At 43.4% G+C, this 15,941-nt stretch overlaps 1 long non-coding RNA gene across 2 annotated transcripts in view; it reads left to right on the forward strand.

The window, feature by feature from the left end:
• Nucleotides 1–950: 950 nt before the first annotated feature.
• LOC121282744 overlaps nt 951–15,941 on the forward strand; it is a 91,327-nt gene continuing 76,336 nt past the window's right edge. For both annotated transcript variants that reach the window (XR_005944133.1, XR_005944135.1), the window contains exon 1: nt 951–1,031. This is a non-coding gene — a long non-coding RNA (uncharacterized LOC121282744). The remainder of the gene's footprint in view (nt 1,032–15,941) is intronic.

Below are 15,941 nucleotides of genomic sequence, written 5' to 3' on the forward strand. Positions count from 1 at the left end.
CTTCATCATTGCACTGCCTGGCCAGCTGGAAGGGCAGACTGAGGACTTGCTCCCAGTCAATCTCTGTCATTAGTGCTGCACAGTTGGCTGGAAGTTGTGCTGAAACAGCCTAGGGGTGCCTGACTGTTTAATGCTTATGGAGGAACGTTTGACTTCAGCTCAGAATCCTCCTGTACTGACAGAGTTGAAATCAACAATTCACTGTTTGCACAGCTGTGGTTGTGTATCCACATTGTTACAGAGACTGTTATATTAATTTTAAATTCTATTTTCCACTTTTATCAGCAACATTTCTGCCAGTTTTAGATTTCTTATGTGCACAATTCCTCAGTCAAGAGGGCTGATGGACTACTTGTTCTCAGGCCTCTGTGTGGACCTGAGATAGATCATTTCTTTCTGTGGGAAAATACCTCACTTTCAATTAATGCTTCTGATCAAAATGAGGAACCAGTTGTTTAGAGAGCACTAACTCCCACTTCTGCTTTTTCACAGCAGATTGTGGCAAACGTTTTGTGCTCAAAGCAAGTTGAAATGCATAAAATATTGACCATTTCAACTTCCTGCTTGAATTTTCATTCTCATGGACTCTATTGAGTGAGGATTTCTGCCCTCAGTATAGCATCGGGCCCAAGGAGTTTGAGTTCAGCATCTTTAGAAACCACAGCAACCATTACAGGAGCCTAAGCCATAATATGTTAAGGAAGTGTGCTCTATACTTAGTTATATATTTACTATAAATAATTTTTGGAAGAAATATAAGCCAAAAGGAGTACTCTCCCATGAACGGTAATGTCTTAAAATGCATAGATTCTAATTTAGCAATGTTTTTACTGAAGAGTTGATGGTACAGTCTCTGGGACGCGAGAGAATTGAAACAAATAAATATCACATGATCTCTAGCAATGTCCGGTCCAGTTATGTAATGGAAAGTTAGTGTGGGTGGCAGCCTCAGCTGTAACCATAGTCAGCTGGGAAGGCCTTGCAGAAACCAGAGATTAAGTGCTACAATGCTAAAAATCAGCAGATACCAGGTACTGTACAAAACTTCCATTTAAAATTGTAATGTTTCTTTTCAAGTGTGCCTTATTGTGACTGTGCAGGGCAATCAAGTTTGCAAACTTGTCAATAAACTCACCAGCAAATCTTTCTGTTCCTTCTCTTCACACTTCTTTTCCATCTCCACTTTTCTGCTGAACTTCACAAATTCTTGGTGAAACATGTTTCCATGGGAACACAAATTGCCATAATTTATGTGTGCGCTTTTACACTAAATATTGACAGGCTGTCTAACTGTGGGATGGGATGAGGTGGGGGGAGGGGAGAGAGGGGCTGAGAAGAGGAGGGTAGAGAGGTGATGGGAAGTGGAGTGAGGGGCAGAGAATATAGGGAAAGAAAGGGAGCTGCAGAGAGGATGAGGTGAGAGAGAGGGAATGGGGATAATGGGGAGAGGAGAGGAGAAGGGGAGACAGGAAAACAGAGGGGTGGGAAGAAGGAGGGGAGGAGGAGAGGGGAAACAGGCAGTGAGGACCAAGAGGAGAGAGGGGACAGGGTCATTGAGGGGGATGGGAGAGAGGGAGAGAGAGGAAGGAGAAGGGGGGGGTGGAGGAGAGATGAGAGGAGAGAGAAGAGAGGGGAGAGATGCAGACTGGTAGAAGGGGCGAAGAGTAGAGGATAAAGAGATATGTGAGAGGAGGAGAAGAAAGGGCAGAGAGAAGAAAGAGGCAAAGGGAAATTATAGTTGAAGGTGGAAACTCGAGGGGAAAGAAAACTTATGAGAACATAAGAAATAAGTGCAGGAATAGGAGCGGTCATTCAGCCCTGAAGCCTCCTCTGCCAGTCAATAAGATCATGGCTGATCTAATGTAGCTTTGACTCCACTTTCCTCCCTGTCCCTCAAAACCCTTGACTCCCTTGTCAATCAAAAATCTGTTTAACTCAAGCCTTGAATATATTCAATGACCCAGCCTCCATTGCTCACTGGGGGAAAAAAATTCCAAACATTAACAACCCTCTGAGAAAAGAAACTCCTCCTCACCTCCAATGTAAATGTGAGTTCCCTTATTTCGAAACTGCGCCCCCTAGTTCTAGATTCCCTCACGAGGGGAAACATCCTCTCAGAATTTACTCGGTCAAAACCTCTCCAAATCTTTAGCATTTCAATGAGATCACCTCTCATTCTTCTAAACTTCAATGAGTACAGGCCCAACCTAATCAACCTTTCCTCATAAGACAACCCCTTCATTCCAGGAATCAGCCTAATGAACCTTCTCTGAACTGCTATCAATGCAAGTATAGCCTTCCTTAAGTAAGGTGACAAAAACTGCATACAGTGGTCCAGCTGCAATCTCACCAATACCCTTTATAATTGTAGCAAAACTTCCCTACTCCATCCTCCCTTGCCATGAAGGTCAACACTCCATTTGCCTTCCTAATTATCTGCTGTACCTGCTAACATTTTATGATTCATGTTGTTAGCAGTTTTAAAATCAATAATTTTAGTGTGACGATCATTTTGTAGTCTGATTTGATACATTATTTAATATAGTAAGCTATGGTCAGAAACCATTTGAACTAATCCAGGACACGTTTTAAAACTAACCAGTTCCTGCATGATTGGAAACCAGCCAGGAATTGAACGAAGTGGTGAGCCTCAGTTGTGAGACAGTTGAAGGATAAGTAATTAATCAATAAATGTATTGGTAAAGGTTGGTAATATAACCTGTAACACCAAGGGCTGAATTCTCCGGTTGGTGAGTGGAGGCAGGGCCCGCTCGACTGCACGTAAAATGACGCGCAGTGACGTTGGGTGGGCGTCTCGATGTCACCGTGCGTCATTTAGATTTCCAGTTCGACGGGCGCACAGCCAAATTGGCTGCACGCCCGCCGAACTGTCAAAGGCCTATTAAAGCCTGTTAAAAACTAAGTTAAGCAATTAACTGAGCTGCCCTTCCAACCTGAAGGCCCAGGCAGCCTTCACATTTTTCATGAAACTTCATCCATGGGCAGGATGAGGTTTCATGAAGTGTTTTAAAATTCAATAAAAATTTTAAAAATAATTCTTTGACATGTCCCAGCTCATGTGACAGTGTCATGCTGGGTGGGCCTTAATTGGGGGTGCTGATCGGGTTTGCGCCCGCCCCAACACAATCCCCCCAACGGGGGGAAAGTTCTTCCCCAAGTCTGTAATATTTTATGTTTTATAATAACACATAATTTAACTCATGATTTTAATTCTAAGTGTACTAATTGAATACTATGAGAGTATATTATAAAATGATAGTGCTCAAGCCAGTCCAGAAAGATAAGAAGTGCTAAAGTCAAAGCCTTCATGACCTTGGGAAATTACATTAAGAATAAGGCATTATACAAAAATCAGATACGGAAACATACCCATTGTATTATTGTATGGGAAAATGCTCATGTGTGTTAAGAACCAATTATAAATTAGTAGACAGTTAAGTTAACCAATTATTGTTTGACAGTTAGACTAATTCAAGAAAAGAAAAAAGCAAAAAACTGGATGCTGGAAATCTGAAATAAAAACAGAAAACGCTGGAAAAGCTCAGCAGGTCTGACAGCATCTGTGGAGAGAGACACAGAGAAAAGGTTTCAAATCTGTGCGACTCTTCTTCAGAGAAGAAGAAAGGTCATGCGGACTTGAGATAAGAAACTATGAGTTGAGGGTATAAAATGAAGGTTTTGAGAAGCCATTTTGTTAGCATGTTATCCATGTACTGAGTGTCCCTACGGATCAGAGGGTTATCATCACTCCATGTACTGAGTGTCTCTACGGATCAGAGGGTTATCATCACTTCATGTACGGAGTGTCCCCACGGATCAGAGGGTTATCATCACTCCATGTACTGTGTCCCTACGGATCAGAGGGTTATCATCACTCCATGCCTTCGGCTTGATTAATGAGGAAACTGTGAGAAGTTTGTTCAGTTGTTAAGTTAAGCTGTTTCCTTTTACTATTAATTGAAAATTTGTCTTCTATCCTTTTAACTTGTTACCTTCTAGCTTTTAATTGTCAATACATTTTTTGAATTTACCATCTGAAGTTTTCAGTCTTGCCTGATGTTAAGTAGTACGAACCAAATGATTTATTAGATAACTCACAAGTGAGGGTTTATTGCAAACGAGTTGTACCCCATAAATTATCAGCAACAGTACTGGACACAAAGACACCCCGATCCCGCTGTACCGCAGCATTCTGCAGTCTCTCTCCATTTAAATACTATTCTGCCCACTCTCTTAACCTGCCAATATTAATTTGCAGACTCTTTGGGCAGAATCGTCTGTGCCCACTGGCATCGGGCGTATTCGGCGCTGTGAGCGGACAATATGGCGAGAAGGCAAAAAATCGGTTTCATGACATTGTGAAACCAGTTTACAATTGTCCACTTAGCCTGTCAATGGCGGGCTGCATTCCCCACCATTGGACATCAGGAATCTCATTACAATACATTAGCTTACCCTTATAAAGTCAGCCCGCCGGAATCGCACCCCCCCATCCCCCCACCACCCCCATGCTGGATAGTCTACCCATGTCGGCAGGCATACACACTGGTGCAGAACATGTCTTGCCAAATATGACGTGCAGAAGTCAGGACTTACCGCCAGGGCCTCGCTCACATCACGGACACCTGAGGAGCAGAAGATGCTGGAGCCCATCAGAGTCCGGGGGGTGGAAGGAGTGTGGAGAGTGGACGGAGTAAGAATGGAGGAAGAAGTAAGGGTGGAGGAAGGAGTGAGGGTCTCTGAGGGAGTCAGGAATGGGGAAGGAGTAGTCTGGAGAAGTGAGGCTGGAGGAAGAGGTAAGGAGTTGGGAGGAGGGAAGGAAAAAGGTTAGCAGAAGAAGTAAGGATGTCTAAGGGAGTAAGGAATGGGCAGGGACTAAGCGGCAGGGGAGTCTGGGGAGAGGTGGAAGGACTAAACGGTGGGGAAGGGGTCCGGATGGGGGAAGGGATCCGGATGTGGAGAATGCTTGCAGCAGGCTTCATAAGGCGTACACATACACACACTCACACATGCACACACATCTTCCTCCAGAACCAACTCATGGGTTGGCTGCTCCCTCTGCAGTGACAGAGGATGAGGTTGAGGGGCTCACAGGCAAAGGGACATTACAGGGAGTGGACAGCCTCTGAGATTCCTGAGTGGATGACCCAGGGGTGTCCAGCTTCTCGTCCCTTCAGGTGCCCGAGGGCCCCAGCCTGACTCATTGAGGGAAGGAGCACGTGGAGGGACGTTGAGGTGCCTGTTTTCCTCTCGCGTTGCCACTACAGGAACTCACCCATGGCTCCCGTGAAGGTGTGCAGGTCTGCACACATCTCCATGTTCTGCTGGGCCAGGGTCTCTATGGCATCTGCCATCCTCCCCATGAGACCCCCATACACGCACATATGGGCACCACTTCATCAGAGAGCAGGCGGATGCACTCCTCCGACTCACGTGACACTCTGCTGAGGTCTTCCAATAGCTCTGTGTGATTTCCACTCACCTTCTGATGACTCCCCAGGATGAGTTGGAAGGCTGAATCCAGAGGCTCGTCATCTGACTCAGACCTCACAAATGCCTCTCCCCCATCAGTCCTTTGAGTGCCGGGGAGCTCAGCTGAACCTGCATCCTGCTGCTATGGACATGCAGTGTCCATGCAGTGACCATCAGATTGTGCATCTGAGCCTGCTCTAGTTCTAGGTCCCACCAAGGTCTGTGTTTCTGCGCTGGCAGAATGTGTGGGTAAACATTGTGATGGGTCGTCCAGGTTGTTTATTTCCATCTCTTTAACGGAGGAGGTGTCCTCTTGCCTGGAGTTGAGGACCTGGATGGAGTTGAGGGACTGGCTGACTGAGGGTGTCGGTCACTTGGCAGAGCTCCCTGTGAACCGAAGTAGAGATCATTAGCGCATGACAGCAGAGTCAAAAGCAGGAGAGAGAGCACTCACAGTTGTGCTGAGAGAGGGATGACGTGGTGCAGGATCCTCAGGTGGGTGTTCACCTCTGACCTCACCATCACCACAGGCACAGCCCATGTTCTCACCAGTCAGCGCGATGGTACGGTCCTCAAAGTGAGTGAGGGGCCTAATGTGGGCCACCCCTCCCCTGCTCTGGGACCTCTCCCTGCTGATGTGAGCTAGCTTCTCCTGCATGAAAACAGATGGAGCAGGACACATGGCACTGCGTGGGGTGTTTGTGTGGTGACCAGAGCCATTGACGGGATGAGGATGTGAGCTCCAGATGATACAAGCCCGATGGAGATGTGAGGGCGTGTGTGAGAATTAGTGATGTTGTCCCTTGAGGCGTGAGATCCCTGTGGAAGTTTGATGGGTTTGTGAGTGTGTGAGTTCAGAATGATGAGAAGAGTGAGTTACCCTGGCAGAACAAATGAGACCATTCATCCTGTAGTGGCACTGGGTGGCTGTCCTCTTTTGCAGGGCATTGGTGTTGACCACCACTGCCACTGCTGCCATGCTGGATTGGTGATGCAGCTGCCCATCCTGTGGATAGAGCCTGGGCCTCCACAGCATTCAAAAATCACGCGAGGGATGCATCACTTAACCTGGGGACTGCAGTCTTTTTGCCTTTCAAGGCCATCCTGTCTTCCATGCAGTAGTTGTGGGCTGGAAGCATTGAGAGGTGTGCACACGGCTGAACTTTAACTATGGTGCCTGGTGTGATGAAGCACTGAGGTGATGGCGTGGCAGGCGAATGAAAGCCTGCCCGCCATGGAAATGACGTGTTTCCCGGGAATGCATAATTAATGCGGCGGGTATGGGATGATATGGCGTGAAAAACCACTATTGTGGCTGGAGGATAAAATGTCCACTACTGCACTTGGTGCAAATCTGGGATGATTCCTCCCTTTGTATCCTTCTCACAACTTGCTTTCCTGCCTATCTTTGTATCATCAGCAAATTTAGCTACAATACAGTCGGTCCCTTAAATTGTAAATAATTGAGGCCTCAGCAGTGATCCCTGTGGCACTCCACTAGTTACAGTTTGCCAATCTGAAAATGACCAATTTATCCTGACTCTCTGTTTCCTGAGAGTTAGCCAGTCCTCCAGCCATGCTAATATATCACCTCCAACACCATACGCTCTTATCCCGAGTAGTAACCTTTTATATGGCACTTTATCAAATGCCTTTTCAAAACCCAAATGCACTGCATTTATTGGTTCCCCTCAAAACAGGGGAATTTTGGGTACAATTTGCACCCAGATCATCAATTATGTTCAAGGTAGAAACTCTACCCAATTTCCCCAGCCCAAGAACACTGTCCACCCCAACTTCACTGTTACACTCACTGGGGTCCGCAAGCTCCGAATTGAGCAGCTGAGCCACTGGGTGTTGTCTTTCCAAATAATGCAAAATAATGAATGTTTCTGGAAGTCTCAGGCTGGCTGAATACAACAATGAAAGCAGTCCACCAGTTTTCGCTCTTTTAGCAATAACATTGTCACTTTGTAGAACAAAAGTCATTTTGAATATTGTCTGAATTACAAAATCTTCTTTTAATTTTATTAATGAGTAACATTTTAAGGACTTATACACTGCAATAGCTGTCCTTTCTTCACAAACATTTGCTGAAGTACAAAATACTGAACACATAATCTGCATCTAACCTTGAGCAGACTCAAGGTAGCACCTTCTTATTAGACTCAATAAAGTTGGATTGTTTTAGATTGCGTTATATGTGACAGAAATTAATATTCATAAACTTTTATTTTAATTGTCTATTTACTGAGGCCAATGGGCCACAGGCAGAGCTGGTGCTGTTCAGGCACACCAAAGCTGCTCATGCGCAAGAACATAAGGCCAACTCCTTTACATCATTCACTAGTAGTCCACATCCATGTCTGAGTCTGATGGCTGACATGGATTACGTGCTCAGGTACTGGAGTGTCCTATCAGTATATGAATCAATCTAACACTTACAATTAGCAATTAAAGCAATAGCTACAAGTTGAAATCACTAAGGTCAGGTTTGCTCAGTTAGAACACTCATGCCATGACTCAGAGACATGTTGATTCAAAAATAAAAAAAAACTCCGGATGCTGGAAATCCAAAACAAAAACAGAATTACCTGGAAAAACTCAGCAGGTCTGGCAGCATCGGCGGAGAAGACTCAGTGTTTAAGGACTCAAAACGTCAACTCTTTTCTTCTCCGCCGATGCTGCCAGACCTGCTGATTTTTTCCAGGTAATTCTGTTTTTGTTTTGACATGTTGATTCAAGCCTGGTTTCAGTGTTTGAATACATAAGCTAGGCTGACACCATTGAATTAAGCACAATAAAGAAGATGACGTCCTTTGGAGAAGATAATACACTGTGGACCTGTCTGTCTGTTTCGATTGTCAAAGACCCCATACCATGATTTGAAAGAAGAGCATGATGTCCTCCTGGTGTCCTAATCAATATTCCTTTTTTAAACAATGTTACCAAAAACAGACACAGTTTTTACTTATCCTGTTGCCATTTTCAGGATCTGTCTGTGCTCAAAACGGACTCAATGTTTACCTACATCTATTGTATGCTACGCTTGGTATGTGGGATATGCAAGTTTCACAGAACCAACAGTCCCTTCCCCAAGTGCTGCCACAGCAGCCCGGCAGGTATAGCAATGAAAATTTCTCATTGCAGAGCACCCCCAAGTCCCAGTCCCAGACCCCTCTCCGAAATATCAAACCCCTGCCCCAGACCCCCATCAGAGATATCAAGTGCCTGCCCCAAACCCCTCTCCGAGATATCAAGCCTCTGCCCCAGACCTCCCATCGAGATGTCACTGGCTGGTGTTCGATAGGCCTCAGGCTTGATGACATCACTCATAGGGAGCCACGACCATGTGAAGCATTGTTGACAAGGGGCCAGAGAGACAGGAATCGGGAGGGCTTGGGAATCATGGTGTTGTCAATTAAGGAATCTCAGCAGTTGAGGGGTTGTATTGTAAAATGCGGGGTCTCTGGAATTGGGAGGGTCTTTCAGTTTCACCTGCTCACCAGAGGCCTCCTTAGAACGTGCTGCACAATAGCTGCTGGTGCGAAATGAGGAGCAAAAATGCTTAACTACGGGGACCCAATCTTCACAAGGTTAATGCAATAACATTTGTAGATGTCATGTGATTGAATGTTGCATGATCAGGCATCATCAAATGGTTAGATATCATGCTATCAGAATGTCACATGATCAAACCTCAAGGAATGCCTCCAAGTGGAGTTAGCAAACCTAGAGATATGTGATTCATTGAAAACTCATGAGTATCAGCAGTACAGTTAATCCTATAGATTGTGGGGGTTCTCAACCAGAGGTCTACAGCCCTCTCGGGGTCCGTGAGAAGGTTTCAGGTGTCCACCAGTTAGCTTATCCTATCAGTAATCTCCCCTGTATGTTGGTGCGAGTGCAATGGTCCCAACAATACAAAGACTACGCATCTGCAATTAATTCAAATTATTGCTGTTGGACACCATTTGCCTTAGACACATCACTGATTTCTACAGCAGTATTTGTGTCAGTAAGATTTTTTTTTCATCCCGTTCTATTCACTACCATGTTCATAATCCTGTCACTGCTTTTCGCTATCAAACAGTGGGAGTTAAAACTTTACTCCCAGAAGATTAAAGCCTGAGTTGGGGGTTGGAAGATCTATGAGTTAGTCCTGTGTTTATAGGCCAACGGAGCACAAGACTTCCTTTCAACCCTTTTTGTTCCCCTCAAAGGGCCTTGTCCTGTGTTGATTGGGATCTACTCATACGTTTGAAAAATGATTATTATTTTCCCTGATTAAACTGGTGTTTGGGACCGGAAGTGGACACCAATTAATGTAGAGAGTGCACACACCATGCAGCTTTGGAGGGGAGAAAAAGGAATGGAAACAAAGAGACTTTCCAGTCTCAACCTGTGGCAAAACCATAACCTACCTGTGGTTGGGGTTTAGTATCGAAATTTTTAATATGACTTTCAGCTTAACCCATAATGCATAATACACAAACTATGTCATCAGTTCAAGAGTGAGAGTAGAAGAACATTGAGAAATAGAAATGAAAGTTAAAAAAAACATAAAGCCTCCATTAACTCTGCAAAATTATGGAAACAAAAAGATAACTACTTGAATTTAGGTTTTATTTGTCATGGAAGTAGAGTTATTGCTCAATCACATTGTGTAATTTGTGTACAAGTACTGCCTGGTGACTCTTTAAAACTCTCCAAATTGCTGGGATATTTAATTACTAATCATGAAATTTGCAAGGACAAACATATTCATTTTTGTGTGAATGCAAAGAAACTAGTCAGTACTAAACAATAATGAAATCCACTAATGACTGCTAATAAAAAGCTTGTAGTCTCATTCTACTTAGCAGCGCAGAAACCTGCTAAAGCAAAACAAAATTGTGTAAGCTTGCTGACTAAGGCGGTAGTTGATAATGCAGAGTGCCATTTTAATCATCAGGGAAATCCTTGGAGAGCAGAAAGCAAAGGAACTGGAACAAAGACCAATATCATAATGAACCTGTCAAACGATAGATTGATAATGTCAGAAAACATAGTTTTGCATTCATTTCTCTTCAGTTATACAATGACATGGCTACATAACTTGATGAATCCACAGACTTTTATAAAATGTCCCAGTTTCTCACCGGTTTGTCATGTATGGAATAAGGAATTAAAAGGAGACTTTTTGTTTGACAAAAAGTTCAGAACAACAACAAATTCAAACCATGGCTCAGATTTTCGTTCACGGATCGGGTGCGCAGAGATGGGAGGTTTCCCGGCTCTGTGAACCAGACCTTTAAAAATGGCTGCCTGCAGGTCAGATTTTCATTCTGGGGGGACAGGCTGGATTTGGGCCCGCTGCTCCTGGAACAAGTGGAGAGGCAGGTTGGGCTGAAGGTCTGCCTCTGTGCACTGGCACTTTATTGGAATAAATAAATAAAAGAATTAAACAAAAAAACAGCCCTCCAGCCCTCAGCACCCTCACCTTCCCCAAACACTCCCATACCCCATCCATGCTAACCCATGCCACCTCATGCCCCCACAATCCAAACAGCCCCTCATTTCCCCTATGCCAACCCATGGCACTCTGACCACCCATGGCTCCTCATGCCCCCATGCCTCAAAACCCCCATGTCCCTTTATTACCCCATGCTGACCCATACCCCCATCTACAACCTTTTGCCCTTACCCCGTCCATGCCAATCAGCTAGTATCCTTTGACAGTTCCTTGACAGCTTTGACAGTTCCTTGGCAGTGAGACAGTTCTCAGAAAGTTCTTTGGCAGCTTGATAGTTCTTTGACAGCGTGACAGTACAAATGGGCTTGTGAGTAAAAAGCGCATAATCATGTTCACTTTTAACAATCCCAAAAGGTGCCTTACCTCTCCCAAAGGTGTCCTGAGACCATATCCAAAGGGGTACCTTACTTCTCCAAAGGGCTATCCAGATGAACCCACCAAGTTCAGACATCCTCTTATCAAGTATAATTTGCACACTGCGGGTTTCACATTCTTGGCCTCCCAAAATCCCACTTCAGTGGAGGAAGCTGGCGATTTAAATGGACAGCTGCCTCTGTAAACCCCACGTGTGAACCCAGGTCTGACTCAACTCCTGCCCATGCAAAAATGGAACATGCAGTGCCTGGGGGCTGGATTTAGAATTTTCGATCATTCGTGGCCTCTCTGTCATGGTGAAAATCTAATCCCATGTTTCCGAAACGTTTGATAATTTCATAATTTTAGCAGAAATCAGCTGGACAAATTGCACTGGCATCTGGAATGATGTGGCTGGAGCAATGACTGGAAAGCATTCCTGTAATGTGCCAAAAATAAAAGCCACCATTTTTTACATATTGTCAGGGGGTGGTGGGTGGGTAGGTTGGTCGTGGGGTGGGGAGATTGGGAGAAGAATCTTCTTCAAAAGGTAACTGCAAGTCTGGAAAATCCTTGCCACTGGAGCACTTACATTCATTCAAGAAAAAAATGTTGATTTTGACATAGTCAAGTCAAAGTGCCTCTTTCTGGTCTCTGCAATAAATGTAATACTTATTCAAAGACCTGTGGGCTACAAACCCCTTTAGTGACAATCTTGAAGCTAAACTGCCACCCTCTGTCCCATCAATGATATAGAAGAGCTCAGCGACATTTTACCAGCCAGTTCCCTCAGGAACAAGTTCAGTGAAATGCCACTGGAGACATTTTGGCATGGATGTTGCAGTGAATTCAGCACTGCTGCCTCTGCAGCACTGAAAGTGTTGGTCCAATTCAGTACATCCTGCTTATGCAGAGTTGGATTTTCAAGAATGTCATCAATAAAAGCAAAATGCCGAGCCAGGATGATTAACCATGTCATGTGCATCTGCTCGCCGAAGGACCTCCATGTCATGTCAGAAGTGTAGCTCAGCATCTGTAAGAAAGGTAAAAATAAATATGTATGCTTAATTGTGTAACTTATTTTTGTACAGGAAAAATTACTTATATTATCTCTAGAATTTTTATAACACTGGAGGAGAACCTCAAACCATAAAAAGTTGAGAAATCCTGCTATAGATAGTATTGTAAAAGGCCTTTCAATGATAAAGATGTCACAATGTTTAATACATAATTTTGGCTATTTTATACTGAACATAGAGAACCACATGACTGCATGATCAGGAGCAACATTTAAAAAGAAACAGAACAGAGGGAGCGATAAAGATAAGAACCCAAATACTTGAGAGAGGAAGTATTACATTCTGCCCTAACTCCTTGTACCTCATTTCCTCTATTCTGGATTACCACCCTCAAAAAAGGATGGAGATTCCATGCCACTAATTTCTGTGGTATGGATTGTTTCAGGTTCCAGATAGGAATTAACCAGAACTCTTGTTAGTCAATCATCCTGAACCTCACAGCCCTGTTTTCAAACAAAGAACACTGTGCAATCCTGTCTACATTGTTCTCTTATATAATGAAAAATAAGGCCTTTTGAAAGTAAGGTATTTGGATTTTAATTATGCTGTTACACTGCACTGGGAAAAGATCATAAATATTTTATTTGTGAATAACGTTTTGGAGTTATGTTTGGAGATACATGGTGATATGAATACAAAGGAGTGTACTATTTACATGTTGCATGTAGACATCATTGCTAAGCTACATTGTTTTCACATTACCCTGATTAATGATGAATTCAACCTCATAATAACATGCTTCTTGACACACAAGAAACTTGCAAAATAGGAACTAAACTTGTAGTAATTTAAGGAGAAAATGCACTCATTTTCGCGTCCCCACCCACCCCACCACCAGCCCCCGTCCCCCCCCCATCTCTCCTTTACCTTAAATGTGGATTGGAATTTTGAAAGTACAATAAATTGATTCAATCATTCACAAATTTTATTTTGGAATGTTGCTGTTTATGGACTTGACAATGGGAAGGACAGGTAACAGAGAAAATCAAAAGATGAACACTAACACTGGTTAACTGCTCTATGTATTGGTACATTTTTGCAAAGATATGATCAAAAATGACTGAAGGATAAAGATAGCAGGAATAAATTTTTGAAGTGTGTCAAGAAGATATAATAATTCTCATAATATTATTAGAATTTATTGTAAAATAGAGTAATAGTGGGATGTGTCTGTGTCTACATGTGTCTGTGTGTGTGTGAAATTTAACTAAATTAGAGGCAGCTAGTCTGGGTGCTTTGATCTAAGAAGAGAGGTTAGGTTTGAAATGTTAATTAGGTAAACATGGGGAAACACAGGAGTCAAGGGAACATTTGCATTTTGAAATAGACCAGACTAAATTGTTTTCAAAGGAGGGGTGAAATGTGTCACCTAGCCAGGTGAAGTTTAGAAATGGTGTGTTTATTTTTCCCAAAGATTACTGGTAAAACAGTGCTATGAGAGGGTTTTATTATCAGGGAAATAAAGTCCAAAAACATAGTGAAACAATGGGTATTTGCATTCAAAGAGAAAGATACGTGTAAAGAAGAAGCAAGGGCTATGTGTAAGGGAAGGCATTTTTAAGATCTTACAAATGTGTGCAAAGCCTTCAGCGTCTATGCGTCACACTACTGTCTTCAAAGGACTGAAGTTAAGAAAACTCACTTGGAAGTCGACTAGTTCAGGGTATCATGTTCCTTTAGATAAAAGCAAGATACTGCGGATGCTGAAAATCTAGATGAAGAGTCATTCGGACTCGAAACGTTAACTGTATCCCTCTCCACAGATGCTGTCAGACCTGCTGAATTTTTCCAGGTATTTTTGTTTTTGTATCATGTTCCTTTGCCTGGAACTTTTAAAATCTATGTGTCTTACTATTGTCTTAACGAAAGTGTAACTGGGAGTTAGATTGAATAAGTGATTTAGAAATTATCATTGTTGTAATTTATAGGTCTATGTATGTATTTAAAGTCATTTTTTCTTTTAATAAATGTTTAATCTAATTTTGTAAAAGCCTATAAGACTTGGTGTTCTTATTACCACTGAATTCAGGACACGCATCTCAAAATTTATACAAATTACAGAACAAGTTGTGGCAGTTGTTTCTAGTTTCCCTTTGGGATTTGAACAGCTCAGCATTTATCATCGGCTTTGCCATAACAAGTGGAATATGGCAAATTAGCAATAATCTTGATTCTTTGAGAAAATGTAACTTTGCCCATATATGCAACCTATATGTGGTGGGAGATTGGCTGCTCCTCAGGAGGAAGGACCGAAAATCAGGAAAACCCCACAGAAATTCAGGACCAATACTGTGAATTTCATCATCCTTTCAAATAATGGGCTATGCTCCCAGCACTTGCAGGTTGGATGTTTGGTCAATGAACCCCAGTGGCATTATGCTCAACAAATCCACCCTCTTAACTTTCACTAGAAGGACCAGCCACATACGCTGGATATGGCTCACCTGACCATTCGGACTTTGGATCTGGGTGCCACCTCCAACTAGTCTGACTGTTGCACTATTCTTCCCACTCCTACACAGCTTGCTACACAATGCTCATCCATTCACCTCAAGCCTTAGATTGTCCACCAACATGTCCCATGTTCTATCTGCTCTCAGCTATCCTGCCCAGCATCTAGCCTCGAGTCATGATTGAGTCATACCTAGCAAAAGGAAGATGCTTGTGGTAATAGCAAAATATTGCAAATGCTGGAAATCTGAAATAAAAACAGAAAATGCTGGAAAAACTCAGCAGGTTTGACAACATCTGTGGAGAGAGAGAGTTAATGTTTCGAGTCTGTATGACCCTTTTTTGGAGCTGGTTAAGGTTGTTGGAGGTCAATCATTTCAGTTCCAGGGCATTACTGCAGGAGTTCCTCAGGGCAGTGTCTAAGGCCCAACCATCTTCAGCTGCTTCATCAACGACCTTCCTTCCACCATAAGGTCAGAAGTAGGGATGTTCACTGATGATTGTACAATGTTCAGCACCATTCTTGACTCCTCAGATAATGAAGCAGTCCAAACCCAGTAGTCCATGTCCAAACCCAGCAAGACCTGGACAATATCCAGGCTTGGGCTGACAAGTGGTAAGTAACATTTGCGCCACACAAGTGCCAGGCAAGGACCATCTCCAACAAGACAGAATCTAACAATCGCCCCTTGACATTCAATGGCATTACCATCACTGAATCCCCCACTATCAATATCCTGGGGGTTATCATTGACCAGAGATTGAACTGGACTAGCCATATAAATACTGAGACTACAAGAGCAGGTCAGAGGCTAGGAATCCTGTGGCGAGTAACTCACCTCCTGACTCTGCAAAGCCTATCCGCCATCTACAAGACACAAGTCAGTAATGTGATGGAATACTCCCCACTTGGCTGGATGAGTGCAGCTTTCACACCACTCAAGAAGCTTCACACCATCCAGGACAAAGCAGCCTGCTTGATTGGCAGCCCTTCCACAAATATTCACTCCCTCTACCACCGTGCACAGTAGCAGCAGTGTGTACCATCT

The sequence above is a fragment of the Carcharodon carcharias genome, chromosome 1 (genome assembly GCF_017639515.1).
Source record: "Carcharodon carcharias isolate sCarCar2 chromosome 1, sCarCar2.pri, whole genome shotgun sequence".
NCBI lineage: Eukaryota > Metazoa > Chordata > Chondrichthyes > Lamniformes > Lamnidae > Carcharodon > Carcharodon carcharias.